Source organism: Lynx canadensis, chromosome B1, assembly GCF_007474595.2.
Source record: "Lynx canadensis isolate LIC74 chromosome B1, mLynCan4.pri.v2, whole genome shotgun sequence".
In the NCBI taxonomy this organism is placed as follows: Eukaryota; Metazoa; Chordata; class Mammalia; order Carnivora; family Felidae; genus Lynx; species Lynx canadensis.
The window spans coordinates 9,769,394-9,790,143 of NC_044306.2; positions in this window are offsets into that span (position 1 = coordinate 9,769,394).

Consider the following 20,750-nt stretch of genomic DNA (forward strand, 5'->3'; position numbering starts at 1 on the left):
TCTGTAAGTGGAGTGTTAAAGTCCCCTGCAATTACCACATTCTTATCAATAAGGTTGCTTATATTTGTGAGTAATTTTTTTATATATTTGGGGGCTCCTGTATTCGGCACATAGACATTCATAATTGTTAGCTCTTCCTGATGGGTAGACCCTGTAATTATTATATAATGCCCTTCTTCATCTCTTGTTACAGCCCTTAATTTGAAATCTAATTTGTCTGATATAAGTATGGCTACTCCAGCTTTCTTTTGACTTCCAGTAGCATGATAGATAGTTCTCCATCCCCTCACTTTCAATCTGAAGGTGTCCTCAGGTCTAAAATGAGTCTCTTGTAGACAGCAAATAGATGGATCTTGTTTTTTTATCCATTCTGATATCCTATGTCTTTTGGTTGGCGCATTTAGTCCATTTACATTCAGTGTTATTATTGAAAGATATGGGTTTAGAGTCATTGTGATGTCTGTAGGTTTCATGCTTGCAGTGATGTCTCTGGTACTTTGTCTCACAGGATCCCCCTTAGGATCTCTTGTAGGGCTGGTTTAGTGCTGATGAATACCTTCAATTTTTGTTTGTTTGGCAAGACCTTTATCTCTCCTTCTATTCTAAATGACAGAGACCCAGTAAAAAAAGAGAACTACAGGCCAATATCTCTGATGAATATGGATGCAAAAATTCTCAATAAGATACTAGCAAATCGAATTCAAATGCATATAAAAAGAGTTTTTCACCATGATCAAGTGGGATTCATTCCTGGGCTACAGGGCTGGTTCAACATTTGCAAATCAATCAATGTGATACATCACATTAATAAAAGAAAAGATAAGAACCATATGATCCTGTCAATCAATGCAGGAAAAGCATTTGACAAAATTCAGCATCCTTTCTTAATAAAAACCCTCGAGAAAGTCGGGATAGAAGTAACATACTTAAACATCATAAAAGCCATTTATGAAGAGCCCACAGCTAATATCATCCTCATGGGGAAAAACTAAGAGCTTCCTCCCTGAGATCAGGAACACGACAGGGATTTCCACTCTCACTGCTGTTGTTTAACATAGTGTTGGAAGTTCTAGCATCAGCAATCAGACAACAAAAGGAAATCAAAGGCATCAAAATTGGCAAAGATGAAGTCAAGCTTTCACTTTTTGCAGATGACATGATATTATAAGTGGAAAACCCGACAGACTCCACCAAACGTCTGCTAGAACTGATACATGAATTCAGCAAACTCATGATACAAAATCAATGTACAGAAATCAGTTGCATTATTATACACTAATAATGAAGCAACGGAAAGACAAATAAAGAAACTGATCCCATTCACAATTGCACCAAGAATCATAAAGTACCTAGGAATAAACCTAACCAAAGATGTAAAAGATATGTATGCTGAAAACTATAGAAAGCTTATGAAGGTAATTGAAGAAGATATAAAGAAATGGAAAAACATTCCATGCTCATGGATTGGAAGAATAAATATTGTCAAAATGTCAATACTACCCAAAGCTATCTACACATTCAATGCAATCCCAATCAAAATTGCACCAGCATTCTTCTCGAAGCTAGAACAAGCAATCCTAAAATTTGTATGGAACCACAAAAGACCCCAAAGAGCCAAAGTAATTTTGAAGAAGAAGACCAAAGCAGGAGGCATCACAATCCCAGACTTTAGCCTCTACTACAAAGCTGTCATCATCAAGACAGCATGGTATTGGCACAAAAACAGACACATAGACCAATGGAATAGAATAGAAACCCCAGAACTAGACCCACAAACGTATGGCCAACTCATCTTTGACAAAGCAGGAAAGAATATCCAATGGAAAAAAGACAGTCTCTTTAACAAATGGTGCTGGGAGAATGGGACAGCAACATGCAGAAGGATGAAACTAGACCATTTTCTTATACCATTCACAAAAACAAACTCAAAATGGATAAAGGACCTGAATGTGAGACAGGAAACCATCAAAACCCTAGAGGGGAAAGCAGGGAAAAACCTCTCTGACCTCAGCTGCAGCAATTTCTTACTTGACACATCCCCAAAGGCAAGGGAATTAAAAGCAAAAATGAACTATTGGGACCTCATGAAGATAAAAAGCTTCTGCACAGCAAAGGAAACAATCAACAAACTAAAAGGCAAACAACGGAATGGGAAAAGATATTTGCAAATGACATATCAGACAAAGGGCTAGTATCCAAAATCTATAAAGAGCTCACCAAACTCCACACCCGAAAAACAAATAACCCAGTGAAGAAATGGGCAGAAAACATGAATAGACACTTCTCTAAAGAAGACATCCGAATGGCCAACAGGCACATGAAAAGATGCTCAGCGTCGCTCCTCATCAGGGAAATACAAACCAAAACCACACTCAGATATCACCTCACGACAGTCAGAGTGGCCAAAATGAACAAATCAGGAGACTATAGATGCTGGAGAGATTGTGGAGAAACGGGAACCCTCTTGCACTGTTGGTGGGAATGCAAATTGGGGCAGCCACTCTGGAAAACAGTGTGGAGGCTCCTCAAAAAATTAAAAATAGACCTACCCTATGACCCAGCAGTAGTATTGCTAGGAATTTACCCAAGGGATACAGGAGTACTGATGCATAGGGGCACTTGTACCCCAATGTTTATAGCAGCACTCTCAACAATAGCTAAATTATGGAAAGAGCCTAAATGTCCATCAACTGATGAATGGATAAAGAAATTGTGGTTTATATACACAATGGAATACTACGTGGCAATGAGAAAGAATGAAATATGGCCTTTTGTAGCAACATGGATGGAACTGGAGAGTGTTCTGCTAAGTGAAATAAGTCATACAGAGAAGGACAGATTCCATATGTTTTCACTCATTGTGGATCCTGAGAAACTTAAGAGAAGACCATGGGGGAGGGGAAGAAAAAAAATGGTTAGACAGGGAGGGAGCCAAAACATAAGAGACTCCTAAAAACTGAGAACAAAGTGAGGGTTTATGTGCGGTGGGAGGGAAGGGTGGGTGGATGATGGGTTTTGAGGAGGGCACCTGTTGCGATGAGCACTGGGTGTTGTATGGAAACCAGTTTGACAATAAATTTCATAATAAAAAATATATAACAAGTTTAATTCTCCTAAAAAATAAAAATAAATAAAGTCTATGTGTTTAATATCTATGGTTTTGTTTTAATGTTCAAATATGCTCATTGTAATCATACTAACTTCCAAGTGCTACCTAAAATTCTCTTTCTTGAAAGTGTGATTTTGTGTTATTTTTGTTTATAGTAACTGACTAGTCCCAGGTTAATCTGAGTAGATAGACAAAAATTTTAAAACAGAAAGAGGTCTTAGCTCAGTGACTCCTCAGGATAGACACTTAACACAAAATCAAAAAGAAAAAAACAGAAATAAATTTAGGAGTAAATCATTGTGACCTTGAATTAGTCAATGATTTCCTCTTCATGAGTTTGTGTTAGACAATGATTTTTTACATACTAAATGGAATATTCGTAGTAGCATTATTCATCAGAACTTGGAAATGACATAACATAAATGTCTATCAATATATATCCATACAATGGAAAATTATTTACCAATAAAAGTAATGAGATGCTGATATATGAAAGAACCTCAAAAATCATTACGCTAATTAAAAGAAGCCAGTCACAAAGTACTACCTACATATTATATTATCGCATTAAATTGAAATATTTAGAAAAAACTAATTTATAGGGAAATAAAGTATAGTAGTGATTTTCTGTGGCTGGCATGTAGGAGATATGGAGAGTAACTGATAATGCATCTGCAGTTTCTTTCTTGGGTGATGAAAACATTTCGAAGTTAGATTTGACTCATGATTGCACACTCTATAAATATACCAGAACCATTGAATTGTACACTTTTAACGCGTGATATTTGTGGCATATGAATTATATTTCAACAAAACTGTTCTTTAAAAAACATGTAGAAAGAAAAGAAGCTGTAAAATCTGGAAGGGAAAAAAATTGAGAAACCAGTTTAAAATAAAAGGAAATACAGCATTCTGGATAACAGCTTAATTTATATGGATCCTTTCTACTATTTTTCGTTATTTTCACTTTTGGTTATTACTGATAGTGCTTACATAAATAATCTTACATGTCTTTTGGTTAACATGTATACATATTCTGTTAGGGATTAAACTAGGAGTGGAAATGCATATGTTCATCTCTGGAAGATACTGCCAAACAAATTTTTCAAAGTGATTATATATATGTTCTACCAGCAGTATGTGAACGTTCTGGTTTCTCAGTATTTTATGTTTTGTCTTTTTCATTTTAGTGAAAATGCAGTAGGAGTGTAGTGTCATTTTGTGATTTTAAATATCATTTCATTATGACTATTTAATTTATTTTTGTTGAATAACAAACTACCAGAAAGATACTAAATTGGGCACTCCTTATCCATGTGGATTAGCTGGGATCAGCCCTCAGCTGGACTGGATTAGAAGATCCAAAAGTCTTCACTGGCATGTCTGTGCCAAGAATTGTGAGGGGTCTGAGATTTTACCTTATTTACAGGCCAAAATACTACACTATTACTATTTCACTGGTGCTAACAAAAATATATAATACATGCGGATCAGAGACAAAGAACTCTGTTATACATAGCAAAAGCAATAACCAGAAGGTTAGTATAATATTCCTGTTCCTAGGTACAGTACAGATGGGCCTACGTGAACACCAACAGAAATAGTGGATTGAGGTACAGAAGAGGAGCACTGAGTTTGGGGACTGTACTGCTTTTATTGTGAGTGGAAATAAGCCTTCTCTTTGTCCAAAAGGAAATGTCACATCATCTGTCAAAGCTGTTCCATGCCATCACAACCCTGAGAAATGGTCAGGGTTGAGAAATGGCAGTAAGAGCCTTAAATCTTGGCAAGCAGAGCAAGAAACTGGATAGCCACTTGCATCCCATGTAGAAGAGACTGTCCTTTCCCAATTGTGTATTCCAGTCACACTTGTCAAGATCATTTGACTGTACATGGGCATATTTCTGACTTCTGGACTCCATTCTATTCCATTTGTCTATATTTCTTTTTATGCCAGGAGAATACTGTCTTAATTACTGTAGGTTTGTAAAAATATTTTGAAATTAGTGTGATGCCTACAACTTTGTTTTTATTTCTCAAGATTGTTTTGAATACTTGGGATCTTTTGTGGTTCCATATGAATTTTATAATTGATTTTTAGATTTTTGCAAAAAATACTGTTGTGATTTTCGTTGGCATTGCTTTGAATCTGGCGATCACTTTGGGTAGTACAGGTATTTAACAATATTAAGTCTTCTAATTTATGAACGTGGGCTATCTCCCACTATGTGCCTTTTAAAATTTCTTTAATATAGTCTATGACTTCCTTAGTTAAGTTTGTTTGCATTTTATTCTTTTTTGATCTAATTGTAAGTGGGATTATTTTCTTATTTTCCCTTTTAGATAGTTCACTGTTAAAACATAGAATAGAACTAATTTTGTCCATTGATTTTATATCCTGTATTTTTTACCGAATTTATTAGCTCTAAGAGTTCTTTTTAAAATTTTGCTGTATTCTACATATAATATCATGTCATCCACAAACATAATTTTACCTCTTTCCTTTTTTTCACTTATGAATTTTTTATTTTTTTTACATACTTTTAAAGTTTTTATTTAAATTCCACTTAGTTAACATACAATGTAATATTAGTTGCAGGTATATGATTTAGTTACTCAATACTTTCAAACAACACCAAAGGGTTACTATCCAAAATATATAAAGAACTTAAAAAACTCTCTTTTTGATTTGGATGCATTCTGTTTCTTTTTCTTGCCTAACTGCTCTGGCTAGCACTTTGGTACTATGTTGAATACAAGTGACAGTTGTGCACAACCTTGCCTTGTTCCCGATTTTTTCTTAAAGGTTTAATTTTATTTTTGAGAGAGACAGAACACAAGCAGGGGAGGGAGGAGAGAAATGGAGACACAGAATCCGAAGCAGGCTCCAGGCTCTGAGCTGTCAGCACAGAGCCTGAGGTGGGGCTCAAACCCACAAACCAGCAGATCATAACCTAAGGCAAAGTCAGATGCTTAACCGACTGAGCCACCCAGGTGTCCCTTGACTTTGATTTTTTAAAAAATGTTTATTTAGCTTTTTTTTTTCTTTTTTGAGAGATACAGAGAGAGAGAGAGGGAGAGGGAGGGACAGAGAGAGAGAGAGAGAGAGAGAGAGAGAGAGAGCGCACAATCCCAGGAACTGTGAGATCATGACCTGAGCTGAAATCATGAGTCGGATGCCTAACCAACTGAGCCAGCCATTAAGGTGCCAATATAGGCTTTGATTTCTACACCACTTTTACATTCACAGCAAAATTGAGTGGAAGGTACAGAGATTTTGCACAAAACCCCTCCCCCATAGACTCATAGACTCCTCCACTATTAACTTGCTCTACCAGAGGTTTGTTAAATTGATGAACCTACATTAATATATCTTTTTATTACTCAAAGTCCATAGTTTATATCAGGGATCAGTCTGGTGTTATAAACCCTAAGGGTTTAGGCAAATATATAATGATATATAGCCATCATTATATTATCATATGAAGTAGTTTGACTGTCCTAAATGTCTTCTGTGCTCTTACTCAACCTTCCCTCTCCCTTAACTCTTGACTACAACAGATTTTGTTATTTGTTTATTTATTTATTTATTTATTTATTTATTTATTTATTTGTTTATTTAAGTTTTTAGTCTAATTTCAGTTAGTCACCGTGTAGTGTTATATTAGTTTCAGGTGTACAGTATAACAATTCAATAGCTCCATCCACCACAGATCTTTTTGTTGACTCCACAGTTTTATATTTTACACCGAATGTCACACATTTGGAATTATATGCTCTGTAGCCTTTCAGGCTTTTTTTTTTCATTTATTAATATGCATTCAAGTTTTCCCCATGTCTTTTAATGGCTTGATAGTTAATTTCTTCATATCACTGATTAATATTCCATTGTTTAGATATATTTCAGCTTATTTATACATTCACTTACTGGAGTACATCTTGATTGTGTCCAAGTTTTGGGAATTATTAGTAGAGCTGCAAGAAACATCTGTGTATAGGCTTTTGTGTGCACTTAAGTTTTCAACTCCCTTTGATAAATATCAAGTAGTGTGGTTACTGGATCCTATGGTAAGAGTATGTTTAGATTTTTTTTCTTTAAATGTTCACTTTATGTTTGAAAGAGAGAGAGAGCACACAAGATTTGGGGGGAGGGGGCAGAGAAAGAGGGGGACAGAGGATCCCAAGCTGGTTCTCTATTGACAGCAGTGAGCCTGACACAGGGCTTGAACACACAAACCGTAAGATCTTGACCTGAGACAACATCGGGCATTTAACCGATTGAGACACCCAGGTGCCCTGCAAGTATGCTTAATTTCCTAAGAACCTGACAAACTGGCTTTCAAAGTGTTTGCACCATTTTGTATTCATACCAACAATGAATGAGAGTTCTTGTTACTCAACAACACTGTCAGCATTTACTATTGTCAGTGTTCTGGATTTTAACCATTTTAGTAATTGTGTAGTGATGTCTGTTTCAATTTATATTTCCCTAACAACATATGATATGGAGCATCTTTTCATACGCTTATTTGCTATCTGTATGTCTTCTTTGGTGAGGTGTCTGTTAAGGCATTTGGCCCATTTTCTAATAGGGTACTTTGATGCTTATTGTTAAGTTTAGGAGTTTGTATGTTTTGGGTAACAGTGCTTTTTCAGATGTTTATTTTGCAAATATTTTCTACCAGTCTGTGGCTTATCTTACAATTTCCTTGACATTATCTTTCATTTAGCAGAAGCTCATAATTTTGGTGAAGCCCAGTTTATCAACTCTTTCTTTCATGGATCACGCCTTTGCTATTGTATCTAAAAAGCTATCACCATACTCAAAGTCTAGATTTTACTAGAATTAATGTGCTCCAGGATTCTGGCATTACTGAGGAAATAGTAAATGCAACACTAGAATATTTGCGAAGAGGTTAGTAGAGGGAAATGTAATAATCACATTTTATACTTAATATTAAAGAGTAAGTAAAAATAAATATACAGGTGGATTTATTATAAAACAAAATGTAGGTTGGCAGATAAGTACCTAAAATATTAATAATTTTTCTAACTGCAAATGCATGAAATATTTCTAAGAATGTCATCGTGGGAAACATATAAAATCCTTCAAAAAGGCAGAGCAAAAATAATAATACCAAAAATTTGAAAGGAAAAACACTGATAAAGGTATAATATGCTAAGGGTAATTAAAAGAAAGCTGATAGAAGCTATATCACTACCAAAGTAGACCTTGAGGCAAAATTTACTACACAAATAAAGGACATTTCATAACAATAATGGGGACAGTTTATAGGGAGACAGCGCAATACTAATTGTGTAAGCAAGCAGAATATCACTACCGTATACCCTGAAGGAAAACCTCAAAGAAATAAATAAAAGAAGAAATACGAAAACCCACAATAGAGTGGAATATTTAACTGCTCCATTTTCAGTAACTGTTAGTAAAGCAGCTGAATATTCAGTAAAGTTATGGGAGATAACATTAATATGATTAATAAAATTCACTTCACTTAGCATATGTGTTTACACACACACACACACACACACACACACAGAATTGTGCTCTCACCCTGATTCTTTTTGATTAAACATGAAACATTTGTCAAAGTTGAACATATGTAGCTTAAGTCATAAAGCAATCCTCAAAAATTTCAAGGAACTGAACCTATTCAAATTTTTACCTTAATCATATGGAATTAAAATTAAAAACTAAAAAAAAAATGACAATGGTACCAAGAAGATACTCAAATCCTCAATTGCCTGGAAAACAAATAATACATGGCTAAATATTAAGTATGTCAAAAATAATATAAAAACAGATTATAGAAATATTTTAAATTATTTAAAATGAAAATTGGATATCTGAATGCTTTTGAGTAAACAGAAAGGACAGCCTGTACATGAATGTGTATGAGACAAAGATTTCCCAAACAGAACAAGATAGCAACAACAATGAAACAACTCCTATGATGGAAATAAAAAAAAAATTGTATTATGTTCTGATCAGAAATTTCTATTTACAGAATAGACTATTATGGGGATAAATGCAACCCAAAGAGTGGAGAAGAGATTCCTAGTATATAATACATGAAGTTATTACCTTCAGAATATATAAGGAAATATTAATCAAAAAGAAGTTGACAAACAACCAAATAGAAAAATGCAGAAAAGATTTGCCGCAAGAATAGCTAAAATGAAAAGGAGAACAATGATCTAGCTTTGGAGATTATGGGGATACAAAGAATATATATACACTGATGATGGGAGTGTACATTGATAAAAATAACTTGGTGAAAACTGTTGGCAATATCTAGTGTAATAAAAGAAAGATAAGGATGCTCTACTCCAGCAACTCCTCCCATGGATATGCACCCAAAAGAGATCAGTGCATAAGTGCACCAAAAAACATGTACAAGGTTACCCATACCAGCACTGCTTATAAAAGTCCAAAGCATCAGTACACTGGGTGCACATATAACAGTGCATTCATCCAAGGCGATCATATGCAATGTTCAATATGCAATATGAAGAAAGTAAAACAACACTCAACAGGAATGAATTTCTCCATCTTAATTTTCAGCAAAAGAGTCCATACAAAAAAGAGAATATTGATGATTCCATTTATATTAAGTTAGAAAAAAAAAAAAACAACAACAAAGCTGAACTATGGTGTCAGAAGCCAAGATACTGGTTACCCTTTGTGAGACGTTACTACTTGAGGATATGCAAAAGACTTTAAGGTCCCTGGTGATATTCCGTTTCTTGATCAGTTTCAGGTATACGGCTATGATTCAATTCTTGAAAATTCATCCAGCTAAATGTCTTACACACTTTTATATAGGCATATATACCATAATCAAATAATGTACAATAAATACTGTTTTTTTTTAGTTAGTTGCTTTTATTCTAGATGATTTTGGTGATTTTTAAAGATCAATATAATGCAAATAAACATTTAAAAATTTTTAATTTCAAACACAGCCAAATTTACTTAATAGTGACAACCCCTAACAACTTTAGTGCTTGATATATTTAAACAAGAAAAAAAATGTATTAAGGTAGTGATATTATAGCTTGTGATAGCAAAGACGTTTCAGTAGTCAATTTTGGGGGTTTTAAATAAGCTTAACTAGTAATAGGTCATTGGGGTGTAATAGTTATCACGTCCTAATATCACCCCTGAAGAGAATATCGTCGCCAGAGGCAGCCATGTGCCCTCAAGCACCCAGGAGTGCTGTTATCTGATAATTATACCTGCTGCTTTCACCAAGCATCATATAAACATTTGGTTTTTTAAGTACAGCCATTATACTCATTTTAAGTATATTGCTCTGACCACAAGAAAATACCAGTTAATGTTATGATAGTTTAATAATTAAAATATAATGATATTGCATGTCTTATATAAAGTAACAAAAATCTCTCAAAAAAACCTTCTTCCTTAAAAATATTAATGAAAATAAGAATATTAAAATATTCTTATAATTTAAAACATTAATAAAATAAGAATCTACCTATAGTTACATATTCCTAATTATAACAAAAAGTAGCTGCTTATGAAAATCAATTAATCATGGCAATCACTGATCTCCGTTCTTTTATCCTACTAAGAAATAAACAGGGTGATCACCTCCTGAAATAATTTATCTCACCCTTAGTCTTTGACAGGATACTTAAAAGTTCACAGGTTTAAAAGACAAGTGAATTTAGCTGTAACGTTTTACACTACAAATTTGTGGCTTATATTTCATTAAATGGTTAATGTTTTAAAGATAAATATTTTTATATAATGTATATATAATACATTTTTATATAATGTATATATAATGTTTAATAGTATGACATAGAAAATAGATTTTTATTATTAAATAAATCATTTAAGGCTCTTGATTGTTATGAAATGTTTTAAGATAAAATAATCACTTACAAATAAATTTAATATCATGATGGATAGTCTTTCATAGATGCTACTGAATTATAAGAAAAAAAATGTTTTCTTTATTCCTCCTAGTCATCTCAAAATCCTCTATGCTTTTTAGTATTTCATCTTAAAATATAGTTCATTTCTTTTTACATTGCCAAGTAAAGACACTAAAATTTAAATTGCGAAAAGAGCTAGCACATTTAAACACAGGTCGTCAGTCAGAATATAGTTAGGTACAGAGTATAGTTCATATTGTTCTTTGTCTAATGTGCTTTCCATTGGAATTCTATGCCCCATTAGAAGAAACAGGGCAGATATGAAAGAAAGATATCGATCCTTTAATCAAATGGCTTATACAAATAAAAATTTTTGATTAGTGCCCAGCCTTTTATCAACCAGCCACTGAACCCCTTCAATTCCAACAATAATCCCTACTGTTACAGACTATATGGTTGACTGGAAAATGTTCTGTTTATTTTTAAAAATATTGTATGCTTCAAATTCAGTTTATGGAAAAACTAACTATGTTAAGTTTATCTATAAGTTGAAATACAGTGGGAATAAAGTTTTTAACTTTATTTCTGAGAAGTCCCAAGCTATCAGCTTACAATATTGAAAATAACCACAAATAAGAAACAGGCATCATTAAATCCAGCCAGCATCTAAGTAAATTAAATGTAGAGAAAAATAGGAAGAAAAGGTTGCTCTGAGAAGAGAGACCGATTATGAAAACCTGCACAAAAATGTGTGCACAGACACACACATGCGTGCACACATACACACATGTGCGCACACAGAAAAAGACACATATATGCACATGGAGAGACACACGTGTGCACACATGTGTACATGTGCACACACACACACACACACCTAATAGTCGAAAGTAGAAATAACATATTTTTGGTGATGTCATTACATAATCACAATACACAAGGGAGTAAACTACTGTAAAGACAGTAACACTGGAAGTCGCAAGCATACAGTGAGGAAGTTAGAGTAATAGAACTTGAGGCAAACAAAAAAGTCAACAAAGAGAGGAAAAGGTGGAGTATAACTTTCAATACACCATGCATATCAATTTACTAAAAACTAACTTATATAAAAAAGATAGGAGCCAACTACATATGGGATCTGGCAACACTTGAATTCGGGGGTAAATTTTCATTGAACTGTCAAAGGTTTTATATCCTCTGAACCAGGGTGTTTTATCAGGAGGGTTTTGGTTTTATTTTGACCTCAAAATTTAATCTGGAGTAAATTTATACCAAATTTGGTTCTCTCTTAAAAGTCTAAGTTACCATGCTTTTAGTCTCTTAGGACTGGATCATTTAATATGTCTGAGTGAAAAGTATGTAGCTTTGAGAGGTCTTGATCTATGTCCCTACAGTTTGGCAAAGTTTGTAATTAGCCTAAGTATTTAAAAAATAGATATTGTGCATTATTATTCTTTTTAATGTTAAGGGGTTATTTAAATAGTGGTTTATTTTCATTCATTTTCCAGAAAGAGGTGAGTCCACAGAGCCACTTAACTAATTATTATTTACTTTCAACTTTACCTCAGAATATGATGTTGTTTTTCTCACTATGAGTGTGTGTGTATGTGTGTGTGTGTGTGTGTGTGTGTGCGTGTGTGTGTGTGTGTGTCCCTACATACATATCTTAGAGAAAACTTAAAGGCATGGTCTTAACCATTAATACTAGTCTTATTGTAGGGCAATGGCTTTTCCATGGTCCCCTGTGGACTTTGCCTTTAGACAAGGCTTAATGACAGTTGGTCTAGGTTGTGGCAGAATGTCCTGTGATCACACTGTAATGCAAGAATATGGGAGGATTTATAAGGAGGTGCCATCCGGCTGTTTGTCAGTTGCCTCTCTGTTTACCATGGAGGCTGTCAAGAGACAATTCCTCATGCCTTCTGTGTTCTGATCATCTCTGAGGCTTGCTGTTTCCCCATTCTTAAGGTACATAACTGCAGGCTTTGAAATTGTGATCTGTCATTCTAGATTCGGTCATTTGGACCCTGTTGATTCAGTGTCATCTTGTGAGATAATGGACATTAGGAATAGACACCTATGCTACTCTTGCTTTCGCTGCATAGGTAAATAATACATTTTCTGAATTTAAAAGGAGTTTCTTTTTCTTTACCAGTTGAACATGGTGTTAGCATTACTTGAAACTGCCTTTCCAAGAAACAGTATATTCAAGGCTGCTTCATAAAGTGGCTTTTCTTCACCAAAGTGTTAGCGGCTGTGTCATGTAGACATTTTTAATCACAAGAGGAAGGGAAAAGCTATAGTTGAGAATTGACAGTAAAGCTGTGAAAATTCAGGACCATATGATTTCTTCTATATTGCCATAATTTGCCAGGAGTTATTAGGGAATATCAATCACCTTAGTTTACTTAAACCAGAATAAATATCTCTTCTCTATATAGTTTAAAACACTTATGAAAGAAGAAATAAATTTTGTGGAGTTTCCGTATCAAATATAAAGACAACAGTTTCATGTGCTATATAATGCTTCTAGAATTCTGAGAAGACTGAATACCAAATGATATTTCTCAGAATATTTCAAGTCGGTTTTAATGAAAATGAGGAGGTGTATCAAGAAAATCATTACTCTTAATATTATTTTCTGCTATAATGACATAACTATTAAAAACAAGGGAAAGCAAGACAAGGCAAAAAGAACTTGTGAACTATTTACTATGCAGAGTCTCATTTAGACATTTATTACATCAGCATCAGCCGAGAGGTCATTGCTGGGATGAAAACTTTATAAACGAGAAAATAATTGTGATTGTCACTTACTTTTGAACAGAATATTTAAAATTTTGAGAAGACATGAATTTCTGAGAATTATGTCTAGAGATTTGCCCCTATATCCATTTCTGGATTAAATATCCCTAACTTAAGTTTGACGTGTTTTCATCAGTTCCCTAAAAAACCCCATTCTTACAGGTCCATTTGCAAGTGACTATACTGACACTTTTTTAAAGACAGAATTTAAATAGTCAGTGTTGTAACTAAAACAAATAATAGAGATTTGCAGTCCCTTCTTGCATACAGAGTTGAAATAAACAACTACATATCACTGGTAAACTGATATGATAACTTACAAAACAATGATTCAACTATTCACTGAATTTATTTCTTGTGCTGATAAGATATGGTTGAATGGTTTACACACACTTTAAAATTTTCTCAATATTTATTACCAATATGTCCAATTTGAAATAATGGTATTTGGACTTGTGTCAAATAAATGCTACAGAGATTTGAATTAATTACCACCCAATATGTTTGAATGAGCATATTGAGTCATTTAAAGGCTAGACCCAACCTCTTGTGATATTTAGTAACTACAGCCAGAGAAATAACATGCTCTCTCAATGACATGCTGATCATGTTAAATTACTCTCAATAAAATATTTTGATCCCAAACTGGCTTATTACATTTAAGGAAGTCTTTTAATAATATGTTTACATTTAAATACAACTACTAATTAAAATCCTCTGGACAAAAACTAAATTCCATAATCCCTTTAACCTAATATGTTTCAATTTTGTTTTAGTATTTTAAGATGTGCTAACCTGAGTGATTTTAGGATTGCAATCATAATGAACTGCACAATGTCATTTTCATGTATTATTAAAATATTCATTTTCCCATTTCAACAGTAAAGTTATTTTATAATAAACACAGAAATGTACTCAATGACCATCCCTACTGTCCAAAAGTAGTGGTAAAGATTTGGATTCATTTTTCAGTACGTTCCTCCAAGGGTGTGTGCGTGTGTGTGTGTGTGTATATGTGTGTGTGTGTGTGTTTTCATGTGCTATTTTAATCAGAAAAAATGTTATTATACTTTATATTATTTCTGCAGCTTGCTTCTTCTCTTTATTGATTAGGCCTAGAAATTGTCTTCAAACCTAAATAAAATATATGAAACTTCATAAACAGAGCCATACAAAACCTGTAAGCACTACATAAAATATATAGGAAGCACATAATCCAGAAATAAATAAAATATTACTTTATTGAAAAAACATATATTTGAAATTTGGTCAAGTTTCGGGCTTGGTTCAAACACTTGCTCCCTACAAATGGGAAATAACAACCATAATTTAAATACTGTATGAATGCCATAGAACTGCAAAATAAATTTCATATAATGCAAAAATGCAATCATCACTTTTTTGTTAGGCAGTTAGACATTAGCAAGGAGAGATAAAGCAGATGTTGGCCACACCCTAGGAAATATCCATAAGGGTTAACAGCCACATCTTCAGAGCCACCTCTAAGGGCTAACAGAACAGAAAAGGCCTAGCCACAGAGCTGGCTTGAAAGCCACAGGGCACTTCTGAGAGCTGTGCATGCCCACAAAGGGTGCAATTTGCGTTAAGTACCTTTAAGGCCACAACAAAAGCTCATAGACATTCATAAATATGTAATACATAAACAAATACAATTATAACAGAATGCACAATGGCTGGGTGCATGTGCAGAAGCCAAAATGTTATATAACCACCAGCCATCAATCAAAAATGTCAATCAAAGCCAAATTTACCTAAGCAGAAAGCAGGCTTAAAAGGATGCAGCTAAATCGTTAGGGGCCATTGCCACTCTTGCTTCAGCGGTGGCCTTTTTTCCTCTTGAAAGTAAGCTATACTTCCCTACTCAGTAAACTCTATGTCTCCACTCTGGTCTCTGGTCTCCAATTCTTTGGTGCATCTGGGTCAAGAACCAAGTGACCTGGTAACAGTTGTACTTTTTGAAATAATTTACTTAAAAAGAACCATAGTCAAATATCACTTATATAAATAATGCAAAATATGATAAATAGATGATTAGAAAATAATATAGCGGCATACTAAATATAATTCAAGAGAAAAAGGGTTCTGTTATAGGATTGCAAGGAAGATGCGTTATATATATATGCATATTCTGGTTAAAATAAACACTGTAGAATAGGAATAGCTGGCCACATCTTTACTAGGAATTCACATAAAGGCAGCTACACACATATACACATTTACTTTTAATGTATGTGTGTGTGTGTGTGTGTGTGTGTGTGTGTGTGTGTGTGTATAATGGTTAGGAGTTAGGGCTCTTGCCCATGTTCAGAAGAAATCTATTCTGGCTGGGGTGCCTAGGTGGCTCAGTCAGTTAAGCGTCTGACTTTGGCTCAGGTCATGATCTCATGGTTCGTGAGTTCAGTCGTGAGTTCAAGCCCCGCATCAGGCTCTGTGCTAACAGCTCAGAGCCTGGAGCCCGGAACCTGCTTTGGATTCCGTCTCCCTCTCTCTCTGCCCCTCCCTGCTCATCCTCACTCTCTTTCTCTCTCTCTCTCTCAAAAATAAAGATTTAAAAAGAAACCTATCCTCCCTAACTTAAACAGAAAAGAAAGTTTTGGGGAAGATATTTTGTAGTCCACACATCAATAAGGAGCCTGCCATGCCAGCTCTGGAAAACAGACTGGAATCAAAGAAAGCCTTCCCACAAAGAACAGCGTGGTCGGGACACTGACTCTGGCACAACCATTGATAAAAATAATGCAGCTGCTCCTGGATTTCTCAATGTTATCATGTGAATGAGTCCTAACCTTTTTGGTTTAATAATAAAGTCCCTGAGGAAATGTGTCCAATTCACCTAAACTATCTCCGGTGACGGTGTACCGGTTAAGAGGAAGGTAGTAGTAAATAGAATCATACATATTTTATATATACTTAGCCTCTGCATCGGAGCTGGGGACCTGTATCTCACAAAGAATGTACTACACAATATGAAAGAGAGCCTTATGCTATTACCACTTCTAACTCATTACAATAATTGAAGATACCGATTGTTAACTGATTATTTATTTTACAATAAGCAATTTGCCGATCTACTTAATTTCGATGAGTTGCTGGCTGACTTTCCCGGATTTTTAAGTCATTCATCTTGTCACCTGCCTATGATGGCACTTTTCCTAATCTTTTAAAATATATTTGCACATTTATGCTCTTCATTATTTTCTGATTACATCAACTAACAATTCCATAAGGAAATTACATGATTGGTGTATTTCATTGTTTGTAGGGAATGTAACAGCTTTCTCATGGCTGATCTCTCCTGAGATTCCTAGTTAATCTGGCAGAATATCTTTGCTATTTCAGTAAAAATACTTTTAATTTCTTTAACATTTATTCACTTTTGAGAGACAGAAAGAGACACAGCCTCAGGGGGGAAAGGGCAGAGGAAGACACACACACACACACACACACACACACACACACACACAAAATCTGAAGCAGGCTCCAGGCTCTGAGCTGTCAGCACAGACCCTGACGTGGGGCTTGAACTCAGGAACCAACTGTGAGATCATGACCTGAGCTGAAGTCTGACACTTAACTGACTGAGTCACTCAGGCGCCCCATTCAGTAAAAATATTTTAGTATTTTATCTCACAGATAGAGATTACGAAAGAAACTTTGCTGCCATCCTTCATTCGGATTCCATATGGCTTCTAACTCTTCTTACCAATTGTGTGTGTTTATTAGGCCATATACTGCAGAAATGCTTATTTAAAATTGCATGCATGAATGAATGAAATGTTATATTTCATTACAGGAAATATTGTGTCACCAGACTGAAGCAATGGGAAACATTTAACAAAGTAAACTCATTTAATTTAAATAATGAAATTAAAGCAGGTCCACATAAGGCAGCTTGATTGCTGAGCCGAAGGCCTTAATTACCTTCCTTTAAATATACATGTGTATAGCTTATGTATAAGTGTTCTGTCAGCAGTCCAGTTAAAAGAAATCTGACTAGAATCAACTGCTTTTTCTACTTTTACATATTTATTTATTTATTTGGGAGAGACCGAAATAACGAGAGTAGGGGAGGAGCAGAGGGAGAAGGAGAGAGAGAATCCCAAGCAGGCTCCATACGGCCAGCACAGAGGCTGATGTGGGGCTCGAATTCAGGGAACCCTGAGATCATGACCTGAGCTGAAACCAAGGGTCAGATGCTTAATAGATTGAGCCACCCAGGCACCCCTGAACTACTTTTTCAAGCTAGAAATTTACTACATTTTACAGGGCAAACTTTCCCATAGCAAGTGGAAGCTGAGTTTAAAAGATTCTATGATATTATAGGGCCTAGCAGCTCAGCCAAGCTCATTGTCTACGAAGATAATTGTTAATGTTTAATCCATTGGTTTTGTTCAGAAATATTCTAACATATGCTTTACATATTATTTTTCAATATTAAAATAATTGATTAACCCACCATTATCTGAAAAACGACAGATAGCTGTTTGACACAGAAACATATCCTGAGGGTAATGGAAAAAACAAATGTTCATGTCTACAAGACCTTATATAAATGATAAAGGAGGTGACATTTGAACTGAATACTGAAGGGAACAATGTTTCCTGTTAAATTTTCACTGAATTTTCCCACTGAAAAAAAATTGTGTCCTACTTCTACAGATACTATTATTCAAACAAACCAAACCAAAGTGTACTTTAAATAATTAGGACATTTGAGTGATGGGGTAACATTTAATTCATTTTATCACTTTGTATCCTGTACAGAGATTTAAATAATACAACAATTTCATTTACCTAAAAGTAAACTGTTGCCAAAATGTCTTTCCAACCTCATGAGGTTTGACCAGTCAACTTATAAGAGCAATTTGGAAATTATGCCTCTGATTAACTAAGCTTCCAGGAAATTTTAAAATATGTTAAGAATCAGCTGACCTGTCAGTTCCATATGGTTACTTTCAGAATGAGATCATAGGGTTATTTTGTTACAGTGAGGACATCAGTCAGGTTCACAACTGTGTTTCAATTGTACCAATTATTCCCCGTTTATACTTCTCACTTACATTGATAAACTGTAAGTTTTGAAAATGTTTATTCCATGTCATTTACATATCTTTGTGTCTTATATATATTGTAAATATCAATACTGAATATTTAAAGACATGCAAACATACTATATTGCAGAAATCTTTGAAATTTATTTTAGATCAAGTCAATCTGTTTACCCTGAATACATGGTAAAAATTATGGATATCTAAAATTATATCACATCGTAGCATAGGATTCCACAATAAATTAAGTATGACTAAGTTTGTCATTAGACTAAAAAAATATATTTCCACACCTTCTACCCTAAACAAAAGAATCATGGGATTTGGGACACTAAGAAACACCCTCTCTATCATTCTCTCCTAGTCGTGAGCAGATCCTTTGACAAGATTGCAGAAATACAAAGAAAATGCTTGGCAATAATAGTTCTAGAACAAAATGGCCCAGGCTATATTCCATGGGACATTCATGTATAGAGTGGTAATAATTATTCTTGGAAAGAAGAGCCATGAGGTCAAATAATTTGGGGTAAATATGCATATTACTTATACTTGGAAATTAACAATTTATACTTGACTATTAAATGTTGTGAGAAATCTTGATACAAAAAAGGTTTAAAATTTGTTTAGGGGTGCCTAAGTGACTTGGTGGGTTAAGCTTCCAACTTTTGGTTTCGGCTCAGGTCATAATCACACAGTTCAAGTTGGAGCCCTGGGTTGGGCTATGTGCTGACAGTGCAGAGCCTTTGTTTAACATTTATATCCCAAACTTGATTAGCAGAACTCTTACTTTATTGTACTATATGTTTCATCCACATTTTATTCAATCAGTAATATTTTCTTGAACATGAACAGTTTTAGTAAAACTTGTTTTTTCTGGGGTGTGTGAGCAGCTCTGTTGCTTGAGCATCTGGCTCTTGGTTCCAGCTCAGGTTATGATCTCGTGGTTATTGAGCCTGAGCTCTGCATCACGCTCTGTGCTGCAGCACAGAGCCGTCTTGGGATTCTCTCTTCCCCTCTCTCTGCCCCTATCCCATTCATGCGGCCTTTGTCTCTCTCAGAATAAAAGAGTAAAATAAAAGAAGACTTATTTATTCTGCCTTCTTGCTTATACAAGTATTTTATGTTTTCTTGAAAGCAATACAAATTCTGTACTGAGAATTAGAAAAGAATATCCTTGAAACCTATGTGAACACAGATATATCTGAATTTCAGTTATACCTCAAAGTAGGTTTTACCTAGACTTTTCTAAACATCTACCTCAATTACATCTACCAACCCCCTCTACCAAGTTTTGGTTTCTTTCAGTTAGCATGAGTTGAGTTTTTGTCACTTAGGTTATCGAAAAGCTTTGAAAAATGTAATAATGACATCTTGCTAAGTAATTTCTGTGATAAACATAAGTTCTTTAGTTTCCTGACTTCTCAATATTGAATTCTTATTTCTAATAACATATTTGATATACAAATACACATATGCATACATACAAATACATATATATATACACACATATATATGTATATATATATGTGTGTATATATATATTTTTTTCCTGGAAGGTATCTTAATGGTATGGTTTTTAGGACTTATATATTATAAATGTCATAACTAAATGGCAACTGATGGGTTTTGCTTCCTTTTTTGATTACAGTATCTCCTATTCAGTATTCCACGGAGAATACTTCATTATTTGCTCAAATTTCATTTTGCAGTAAATTTGAGGCCAGACTGACTTATGTACATTGTAGATAATGTATTTTTCCAGTAATAAGTCTTTAGAAATATTTATCTCCTCAATTCAAAATTTCCCAAGTTTACTTATCACTATGTAGATAAATTGCTAAATA